Source organism: Thamnophis sirtalis, unplaced genomic scaffold (assembly GCF_051295495.1).
Source record: "Thamnophis sirtalis isolate CommonGarterSnake01/CBP01778 unplaced genomic scaffold, rThaSir2_p1.2 scaffold_3, whole genome shotgun sequence".
Taxonomy (NCBI): Eukaryota; Metazoa; Chordata; class Lepidosauria; order Squamata; family Natricidae; genus Thamnophis; species Thamnophis sirtalis.
Window position 1 is genome coordinate 69,786,737 of NW_028261383.1, and position 10,181 is coordinate 69,796,917.

Here is a 10,181-nt window from a genome sequence, read left to right on the forward strand (position 1 = left end):
AGATAGATAGATAGATAGATAGATAGATAGATAGATAGATAGATAGATAGATAGATATAGATATATAGTTGCCAACCTAGCAGTTTGAAAGCATGTAAAAATGCAAGTAGAAAAATAGGAACCATCTTTGGTGGGAAGGTAACAGCGCTCCGTGTGCCTTCAGCATTTAGTCATGACAACCACATGATCACAGTCTTCGGACAACGCTGGTTCTTTGGCTTTGAAACAGAGATGAGGACCACCCTCTAGAGTTGGGAATGACTAGCATATATATGTGAAAGGAACCTTTACCTTTACCTTTTTATATATAGTTGAGGAAGCAGAGAGAGAGAAATTACATTAGAGAAGAATCTAATGAAATAAATATAGATGACAATTACTTTTGTTATTATTTAGGCCAAAACAGATATAGGATGTAATATATTATTGCAACAAAAATCTTTAATTCAGATTATATTTACATGTATTTTTTTCTGAAATGTATATACAGTAGCTGATATTCACTATTAAAATACTATAGAATAATTATACTTTGTTTCCTTAGGCAATTCCTTCCTATGTACTTAAAGCAAAGTCAGTGTCCATTACAATTAATTTATATTACCTATGTTTATTGTAATTGTAATTGTAATTGATTTTATTTGTAGGCCGCCCTTTTCCCTGAGGGGACTCAGGGCGGCTCACAGCAAACCAGGGAAGGGGGAATACAAGACTAAGACGACAACACATAATAAAATAGCAAACAACATGCATACAACATTGCAGTTTATCATTGCAGTTTCATGTTAGTCCTATGTATGCTTACTCAAAATTAACTTCCACTAAGTTGATTGAATTGTTGCTATAAGCTTTATTCAGAAAATATGTTTTGTATCTTTGGTCTTTTTGACCAAGCCTAGCTGAAAGCTGCCTATAAAATATCAGTGGCAAGATTTTGCGGACTTAACTGAAGCATGTGTTAAGAATGCAAGTTAAGTTGGAAGGAGCATCTCCTCAGCAGAAATGCATAGCAGCAATGCAGTATCACAATGGGAATAATACAAAACATGCACTAATTATTTTCAAATGAGGTGATCAGTAGATGCTTTAAGAAGCATGTTGCAAATTAACAAGGGAAGGGAAATGAGAAAAAGCTTAATAGCAGTAGACTTATATACCGCTTCATAGGGCTTTCAGCCCTCTCTAAGCGGTTTACAGAGAGTCAGCATATTGCCCCCAACAATCTGGGTCCTCATTTTACCCACCTCGGAAGGATGGAAGGCTGAGTCAACCCTGAGCCGGTGAGATTTGAACCGCTGAACTGCTGATCTAGCAGTAGCCTGCAGTGCTGCATTTAACCACTGCGCCACCTTGGCTCTTAATGAAGAAAAACAAAGTTGAACTGTTACCGTGCTTTCATTTTTTTAATCTCTTCTAGTTACATGGTAAGTGTAAATTTATTTAAAATAAAGTAAGGGGCATGCACAATATTTTACAATTAGTTTTAATTTTTATCACTATTCAATCCTCTTAATTTTAATTGTATTACATTTTTTACTTCTTTATTATATTGTATGCTACCCTAAGTCATTGTAGCAGTGAGATAAGTGGCATCAAAATAAATAAATAAATATAATTTCACCATTATTTCAGCTGCTGTTTTTTGTACCCAATGTAGTTTTCCAGGTAGTTTCCAGAGGGAGCTCCATGTAGAGTGTAACTCTTCTGGTCCTGCTTGATCTCTTGGTGATATCATTGACCACATTATTCCTCTAAATGCCCTCTGGCCTTGTCTTCTGTAGCCTCTTGTAGCCCCTGCCTTGCCCTTTGGAATGACATCCTTTACCCCGATTGACATGATCCGTACCTTGACTATACTTAGAGAAGACCTTAAGGCTTGGTTCTTTTCCCAGCCTTGGGCTACAGTGACTGATGGGTTCCTTTTGGGTTGTTTGATTTGTGAAATGATGGTCATTTGCTCTGGACACATGCTTTGTATTTTGCATGAGTCATAACAGGGTCAGCAGCCTATTATGGTAATAAAAGTAAAAAATTTAAAAGATGGCAAAAGATTTGCACATAAAAGAGGAACAGTAGAGACATTAGCTAGCAAAGCTTCTACAAAACCAACATATTTTTAAAAATGCCCTGAATAGATAATTACAATAGAGGAACACAGCATTTTAATATAGTAGAGACTAGACACCAATAGTGCTGCTTCTATTACAAATATCCCCAAAACACAACAAAGGAAAGACATTTTTATTTTCTAAAATGTATTTAATTTAGCATAAAATGCTGTAAAAAAATCCTGCTAATACAAATGTTATTCCTTTTCATCATATTGCATATTAGAAGGTGCCATGAATAAGATATCATATTTTATATTAATTCTACACATGATGGTACAGATTAAGAATGTGTTTCTGAGTGATTTAAAAATCCTATCATGTTAGCTACTGATTTTATCTAAATTTGCTTCCAGTCATTATTTTAAAATATCCTTAAGAAATATTATTTAGAGCAAATTTCATCTGAAATGATAATCTTTTGTGTCTATTGCTGAGCATCCAGGAAGAGAACACACAATCAAATAGCACATTTCAAGCATTACCAAATTGTTAGTAGGGGGCTATGAACAATGTCATATTGTACTTCTAAATGAGAACTACTGACAGAGTTTGTGAATGAAATCTAATAAACTTAGACATATTGCTATAACTGTTACTTTTTATTTAAAAGAAACAGACTTATATGGAAAGCATTTTTCATTAGAAGCCAAATATGCAGGACTAAAAGAGAAATCTTCTATAGTAATTAATCTGTGAAACTAATGCATAAAAGAGATGAAGAAAAATGAACAAAGGGAAATCACGTGCTGCTGAGTTTCTCTGAAAATTCAATTCTTTCTTCTTGAATTAGCATTTCAGATAGCATTTATGTGGCACACTTATGCCATTATCTTTTAATTGCAAAGAGTTAAAACAAATGATATTGCTTGCCTAGTATGTTATTAAAATGGTAACAAGAAATGGTTATGATAAAATGAATAAAGAGAATGGGAGGAAGGTGGTGAGAGTATAATTTTTTTTTCTGGCTTTAGTATCCATAGCATCAAGGATTGGAACTGATATGGGACATAGTCACAAAGCATTACCATTTCAGCAGATTCTTTTATCAGACATTTACGAGAATCACAAAGCCATGGGATTTATTGTAGATAGCTTGGAGGACACCTCTTGTCTCCCATTCAGATTACCCCACCCTTTTATTGGGTGGGACAAAAGACTGACTGAATCTTTCATTCTGAAAACTCACTGGAATGAACAATCATAGCACCTTTGATTTATTATAGCCTACAAGTTCATACATCACAAGCCTCAGATAAACAGAGTTCAGTTCTGTGACAAGAATATGTAACATAACTGTTTCTTGGAATGGGAAAGACAAAACAGCTTTAGAAAGAATCACATAAAAGGAGTTTTATGTATGCATGTATATACATACATATACATACACTCTATCCCAAGCATTCTGGATAAGATAGAATCTCATAAAATAACATCAAAAATGTAACGAATAAACCAGAACGATGTCTAAAACAAAACCAAATCATGCAAAGCAAAAATAAAGTGGGAATGAAAATAGATGTGGTCTAGACCAGTGGATTCCAACTTTTTTTTGGCTATGCCCCACCTAAGCATCTTTAAAATCATGATGCCACCCCCCGCCCGTGACATATAATTATTAGTTTACTCAGAAAGTGAACTCTACTCATGCGGAGGAAGCCTAAAAGGCCATTAACTTGGTTTAAACAAGGTTCAAATTTCCCCCATTAAAAATCAAATTGCCCCCCTGTGGGGCATGGGCCCCACGTTGGGAACCACTGGTCTAGACCTTACTAATTATTTTACTTATGAAACTTATATATTGCCCAAAAACAACTCTTTGCCAATTACTGTGCCAATGTTTAGTTGGTAAACATAGCAGTGTGATAAAAGAATTTGATCTTTATTTAATGGTGAAAAAAACATTCAGACTATTTCCCAATAAAACCAGTATTGGGATTTTTAAAATCCCATCTCTATTACTTAACTGAAGTTGGAAAATATACACAGTAATCCTTCCTATTTTCCTCACGATAACCCTGTGAGGTAGATTAGTCTGAGAGAGAATGAAAGGCCCAAAGTTACACAGCTGGTTTTCATGGCCAAGATGGGAGTAGTGCTCATCATGATTTCCTAGTTTCTAGGCCACCACCACCACATTACATATGGCAGACTCAAAACTGAAGGCTGCCTTCCTGGCAGGCTGAAACATTTTCCTACCAATTAAATATATTGTTGCTTTTATATAAAATTTATATCCACTGTTTAGCATTGAAATTGGCCAGTTCTTACAGTATAAAGTATAATAAGGCACAACTGATAATGACAAATGGCATTTTAGATGAACCACTGTATGTTCCCCTGTTGTGCAATGATGCTATTAGGTCCTGTAATAATATTGTCTACTAGTCATCTTTATCACCTTGGCATCTTTAGTGCCTCTACCATGTATTATATTGCAGACAGAATTTTTAATAATATCTCTGCAAACAAGTACAAGCCCATTGCTCAGTGCTAGTGAATAGTCCAGCTGAGTAGTAATTAAGGTGCAAGTTACTGCCTTAGTGACAGTAATTCATCCCTTAATCTCCACTTTGCCTTTGGAAACACCGCGCTTAAGACAGCGGTGGTAAGACCCCTCCTGAAGAAACCGTCCTTGGATCCAGCTGTTCTTAATAACTATCGTCCAGTCTCCAACCTTCCCTTTGTAGGGAAGGTTGTTGAGAAGGTGGTGGCTCTCCAGCTTCAGCGTACCTTGGAGGAAGCTAACTATCTTGACCCCTTCCAGTCTGGCTTCAGACCCGGTTACAGCACAGAAACCGCTTTGGTCGCATTGACCGATGATCTCTGGAGAGCTAGGGATGGAGGCCATGCTTCCATCCTAGTTCTCCTGGACCTCTCAGCGGCTTTCGATACCATCGACCATGGTATCCTTCTGCGACGACTGCGGGAGATAGGGGTGGGCGGCACTGTTTTGCAGTGGTTCTCCTATCTCTCGGACAGGTCGCAGTCGGTGTTGGTGGGGGGGCAGAGATCGTCCAGGAGGCCCCTAACTTATGGGGTGCCGCAGGGGTCGGTCCTATCCCCCCTACTATTTAACATTTACATGAAACCGCTGGGCGAGATCATCCGGAGGCACGGGATAAAATACCACCAATATGCGGACGATACACAGTTGTATCTGTCCGCCCCGTGCCAACTCAATGAAGCGGTGGACGTGATGAACCGGGGTCTAGAGGCCGTTAAAGACTGGATGAGAGCAAACAAGCTGATACTCAACCCAGACAAGACCGAGTGGCTGTTGTGCTTTCCTCCCAAAAATCTGACCAACATACCATCACTCAGGCTGGGGGGACAAAACTTACACCCCTCAGAAAGGGCCCGCAACTTGGGAGTCCTCCTGGACCCACAGCTGACTTTTGACCACCATCTCTCAGCTGTGACCAGGGGGGCATTTGCCCAGGTTCGCCTGGTGCGCCAGTTGCGGCCCTACCTGAATCGGGAGGCCCTCACAACAGTCACTCGAGCCCTTGTGATCTCCAGGCTGGAATACTGTAATGTGCTCTACATGGGGCTGCCCTTGAAGAGCATCCGGAGACTTCAGCTAGTCCAGAATGCGGCCGCGCGAGTGATCGTGGGCGCACCACGGTTCGCCCACATAACACCGATCCTCCGTGAGCTGCACTGGCTACCTGTCGATCTCCGGGTGCACTTCAAGGTCCTACTCACCACCTATAAAGCGCTCCGTGGTAGTGGATCTGGCTATTTGAGAGACCGCCTTCTGCCAATTACCTCCCTGCGTCCCATCAGATCGCATAGAGTTGGCCTCCTCCGTATTCCATCCGCCAGTCAGTGCCGACTGGCGACTACCCGGAGGAGAGCCTTCTCTGTTGCGGCTCCGACACTATGGAACAATCTCCCCGTGGAGATTCGTACCCTCACCACCGTCCAGGCCTTCCGCACAGCCCTCAAGAACTGGCTAGCCCATCAGGTCTGGGGCTAAGCCTATTTTCGCCCCTCCCGAATGTTGAGTGAATGTTGAGTTTTATTGTTTAATTTATTTTTGTTCACATTTCTTTTTGCACTGTCCTACACTCCCTTTCCTTTGTGATTGTAAGCCGCCCTGAGTCCCCTCAGGGAAAAGGGCGGCCTATAAATGTTCAATAAATGAAAATAAAAAAAATTAAAAAACAACCTTAGCGGAGCTCCCATTAAGGTGCTACCCTCCTCAGGAGAGGTGGAAGGCACCTTGGGACTATTACAAACTGCGCAATTTTTTCTTATACTTCTTTTAATCGGTATGTTGAGTGCATGGGATTGTTTGAGATGATATGAATGATCTCACTTTTTATTATTATATAGTTGTATTTGTGTTTTTAACTTCTTTAGTGAGGACTGTTTGTGTGAGAGCTTGGGTATGAGTGATTCGGAGGACCTGGCGGGGTATGTGGGGGCCACCGGGGTGGTTGGGGGGGCTATATCCACGGGAGAGGGTCGGAGCATTGCGGTCATAACAGGGAGAGGCAGATATGGCGGGGACTTTAGGGCAGGCCATCATTGGGGAAGGAGGGTTCGCTATATTACAGAGATCCCTCCTTCCGGCCCTAGGAGTCCCACTCCAAGGTCAGATGGCGCGAGTGATCAGGACCCTGGTCTCAGGCTGCTGTCGCTAAATGCCAGGTCTGTGGTTCATAAGGCCCCCCTCATCCGGGACTTGATAATTGATGAGGGCGCAGACCTGGCATGTATTACTGAAACATGGCTGGGCACGGAGGGAGGAGTCCCCCTCGTAGAGATGTGCCCAGACGGATTTCAGGTGCTGCATCAGCCGAGGGCCCAGGGAAGGGGTGGCGGTGTGGCTATATTAGCCCGGGAGTCTTTAGTACCTCGTAGGATCCCTGCTCCGGAGCTTGTCGGGTGTGAGTCCCTACTGGTGAAGCTGGACCTCAAGGGTCAAGTGGGTTTGTTGCTTACGTACCTGCCTCCCAACTGCGTTGCAACAGCCCTCTCCTCGCTTCTCGAGTCAATAGCCGAGCTGGCGGTTGAGTTCCCTAGACTTATGGTGCTGGGGGATTTCAACCTGCCTTCGCTCGGTGAACGCTCTGATGGAGCGCAGGAGTTCATGGCTTCCATGACAGCCATGGGCTTGACTCAGGTAATTCAAGGCCCAACCCACTCAGCGGGTCACACGCTCGACCTCGTATTCCTCTCGGAGCAGTGGAGTTATGATCTTGGTCTGAGGGGTAATGAGATCATACCCCTGTCGTGGTCAGACCACTGCCTACTGAGGCTAGACTTCCGGAGGCCAAACCCCCACCGTAGGGAGGAGGAACCGACCAGGTGGTTCCGCCCCAAGCGACTGATGGACCCTGTTAGGTTCCAGACGGAGCTTGGGGTTATTCCAGATACTCTCGCTCACAGTTCGGTGGAGACCCTTGTCGCTGCCTGGCACTCGGCAGCTTCAGGGTCTCTAAACCGGATTGCGCCACTACGGCACCTCCGGGTCAGCGGCCCCCGGAGGCCTCCTTGGTTCACCGAGGAGCTCCGGGAGATAAAGCGCCGGAGGAGACGCCTAGAGCACCTGTGGAGATCAGACAGGTCCGAATTGAACCGGGCACTTGTAACAGCATGCACCAAGGAGTATACTCGAGCTTTAAGATCGGCAAAAAGAACACACATTGCCTCCTTGGTAGCGTCCGCCGAGTCCCGCCCAGCCGCCCTGTTTAGGATAACCCGCTCCCTCCTAAATAGGAGGGAGACGGGGGACCCCTTACAGGGTAAGGCTGAGGAGTATGCTCAGTTCTTGGCGGACAAAGTTGCCCGGTTTCGAGCGGACCTGGACTCCACTCTTGCAGAGCCAGCTGAGACACAGGGGAAAGACTTGGCAAACCATCTCTGGGTTGAGTTTCAGGAAGTTGCCTCTGGGGATGTGGACAAGGCTATGCGAGCTGTGAGTACCTCCACTTGTGTACTGGACCCGTGTCCCTCCTGGCTGGTTGTCAACAGCAGTGAGGTGACACGAGGCTGGATCCAAGCGGTTGTTGTTGCATCTCTTCGGGAGGGGCACTTCCCCACCGAGCTTAAGGCAGCGGTGGTGAGACCCCTTCTGAAGAAACCGTCTTTGGATCCAGCTGTTCTTAATAACTACCGTCCAGTCTCCAACCTTCCCTATGTGGGGAAGGTTGTTGAGAAAGTGGTTGCCCTCCAGCTTCAGCGTACCTTGGAGGAAGCAAACTATCTTGACCCCTTCCAGTCCGGCTTCAGACCAGGTTACAGCACAGAAACCGCTTTGGTCGCATTGACCGATGATCTCTGGAGAGCTAGGGATGGAGGCTTTGCGTCCATCCTAGTTCTCCTTGACCTCTCAGCGGCTTTCGATACCATCGACCATGGTATCCTTCTGCGACGACTGCGGGAGGTGGGAGTGGGCGGCACTGTCTTGCAGTGGTTCTCCTCCTACCTCTCGGACAGGTCGCAGTCGGTGTTGGTGGGTGGGCAGAGATCGTCCCCGAGGCCCCTAACATATGGGGTGCCACAGGGGTCGGTCTTGTCCCCCCTCCTATTTAACATATACATGAAACCGCTGGGCGAGATCATTCGGAGGCACGGGATAAAGTATCATCAATATGCGGACGATACACAATTGTATCTGTCCGCCCCGTGCCAACTCAATGAAGCGGTGGACGTGATGAACCAGGGTCTGGAAGCTGTTAAAGACTGGATGAGAGCAAACAAACTGGTGCTCAACCCAGACAAGACCGAGTGGCTGTTGTGTTTTCCTCCCAATAATTTGACCACCGTACCATCAATCAGGCTGGGGGGACAAAACTTATACCCCTCAGATAAGGTCCGCAACTTGGGAGTCCTCCTGGATCCACAGCTGAGTTTTGATCACCATCTATCAGCTGTGACCAGGGGGGCATTTGCCCAGGTTCGCCTGGTGCGCCAGTTGCGGCCCTACCTGAATCGGGAGGCTCTCACGACAGTCACTCGAGCCCTTGTGATCTCTAAGCTGGAATACTGCAATGTGCTCTACATGGGGCTGCCCTTGAAGAGCACCCGGAGACTTCAGCTAGTACAGAACGAGGCCGCGCGAGTGATAGTGGGCGCACCTCGGTTCGCCCACATAACACCTATCCTCCGCGAGCTGCGCTGGCTGCCTGTAGATCTCCGGGTGCAATTCAAGGTCTTACTTACCACCCATAAAGCGCTCCATGGTAGTGGATCTGACTATCTGAGAGACCGCCTCCTGCCAATAACCTCCCTGCGTCCCATCAGATCGCATAGAGCGGGCCTCCTCCGTATTCCATCCGCCAGTCAGTGCCGACTGGCGACCACCCGGAGGAGAGCCTTCTCAGTTGCTGCTCCGACGCTATGGAACAATCTCCCCGTGGAGATTCGTACCCTGACCACAGTCCAGGCCTTCCGCACAGCCCTTAAGATCTGGCTAGCCCGTCAGGCCTGGGGATAAATTTTCTTGCCCCTCCCGAATGCTGAGTGAATGTTGTGTTTTAGTACTTTTTGTTATCGCACATTTTTTTTTCTGTATTTGTCTTTCACTCCCCTTCCCTTACTATTGTAAGCCGCCCTGAGTCCCCTCAGGGAAAAGGGCGGCCTATAAATGTTAAATAAAAAAAAAAATAAAAAAAAACCTGGAAGCTAAATTAAGCACAAAGTGCAGGAACTGAATGTTGCTACAATAGTAACTTTACTATTGTAAAGTTACTGCATTGAGATCAGTCTACTTCTGGACTCAAAGTATCTTTAAAATCCTACAAAGAGCAGCACTGGGCTGCAACAGGCAATTCCTTGCCAAAACAAAATCTGGCCATTATCATTACAAAACGATCTGCTGAGACTCCTGTTCCTTGGGTGGGTCATGAGGTTTTGGTAAAGTGTGCTATGCATAAAATTTCTTAGTAGTAGTAGTTCACAGATCTGGTTTCCTGCAAAGAAACTGAGTTTTATTTCACGGTGTCTTTAGCCCAAACAAATGGTGGGACCATAATGATTTTTTCTTCATTAGAAATGTTATTATAATGATTGTTTTAATAACATTTAATAACATAATATGTCTATATTTGCAATGAAGGA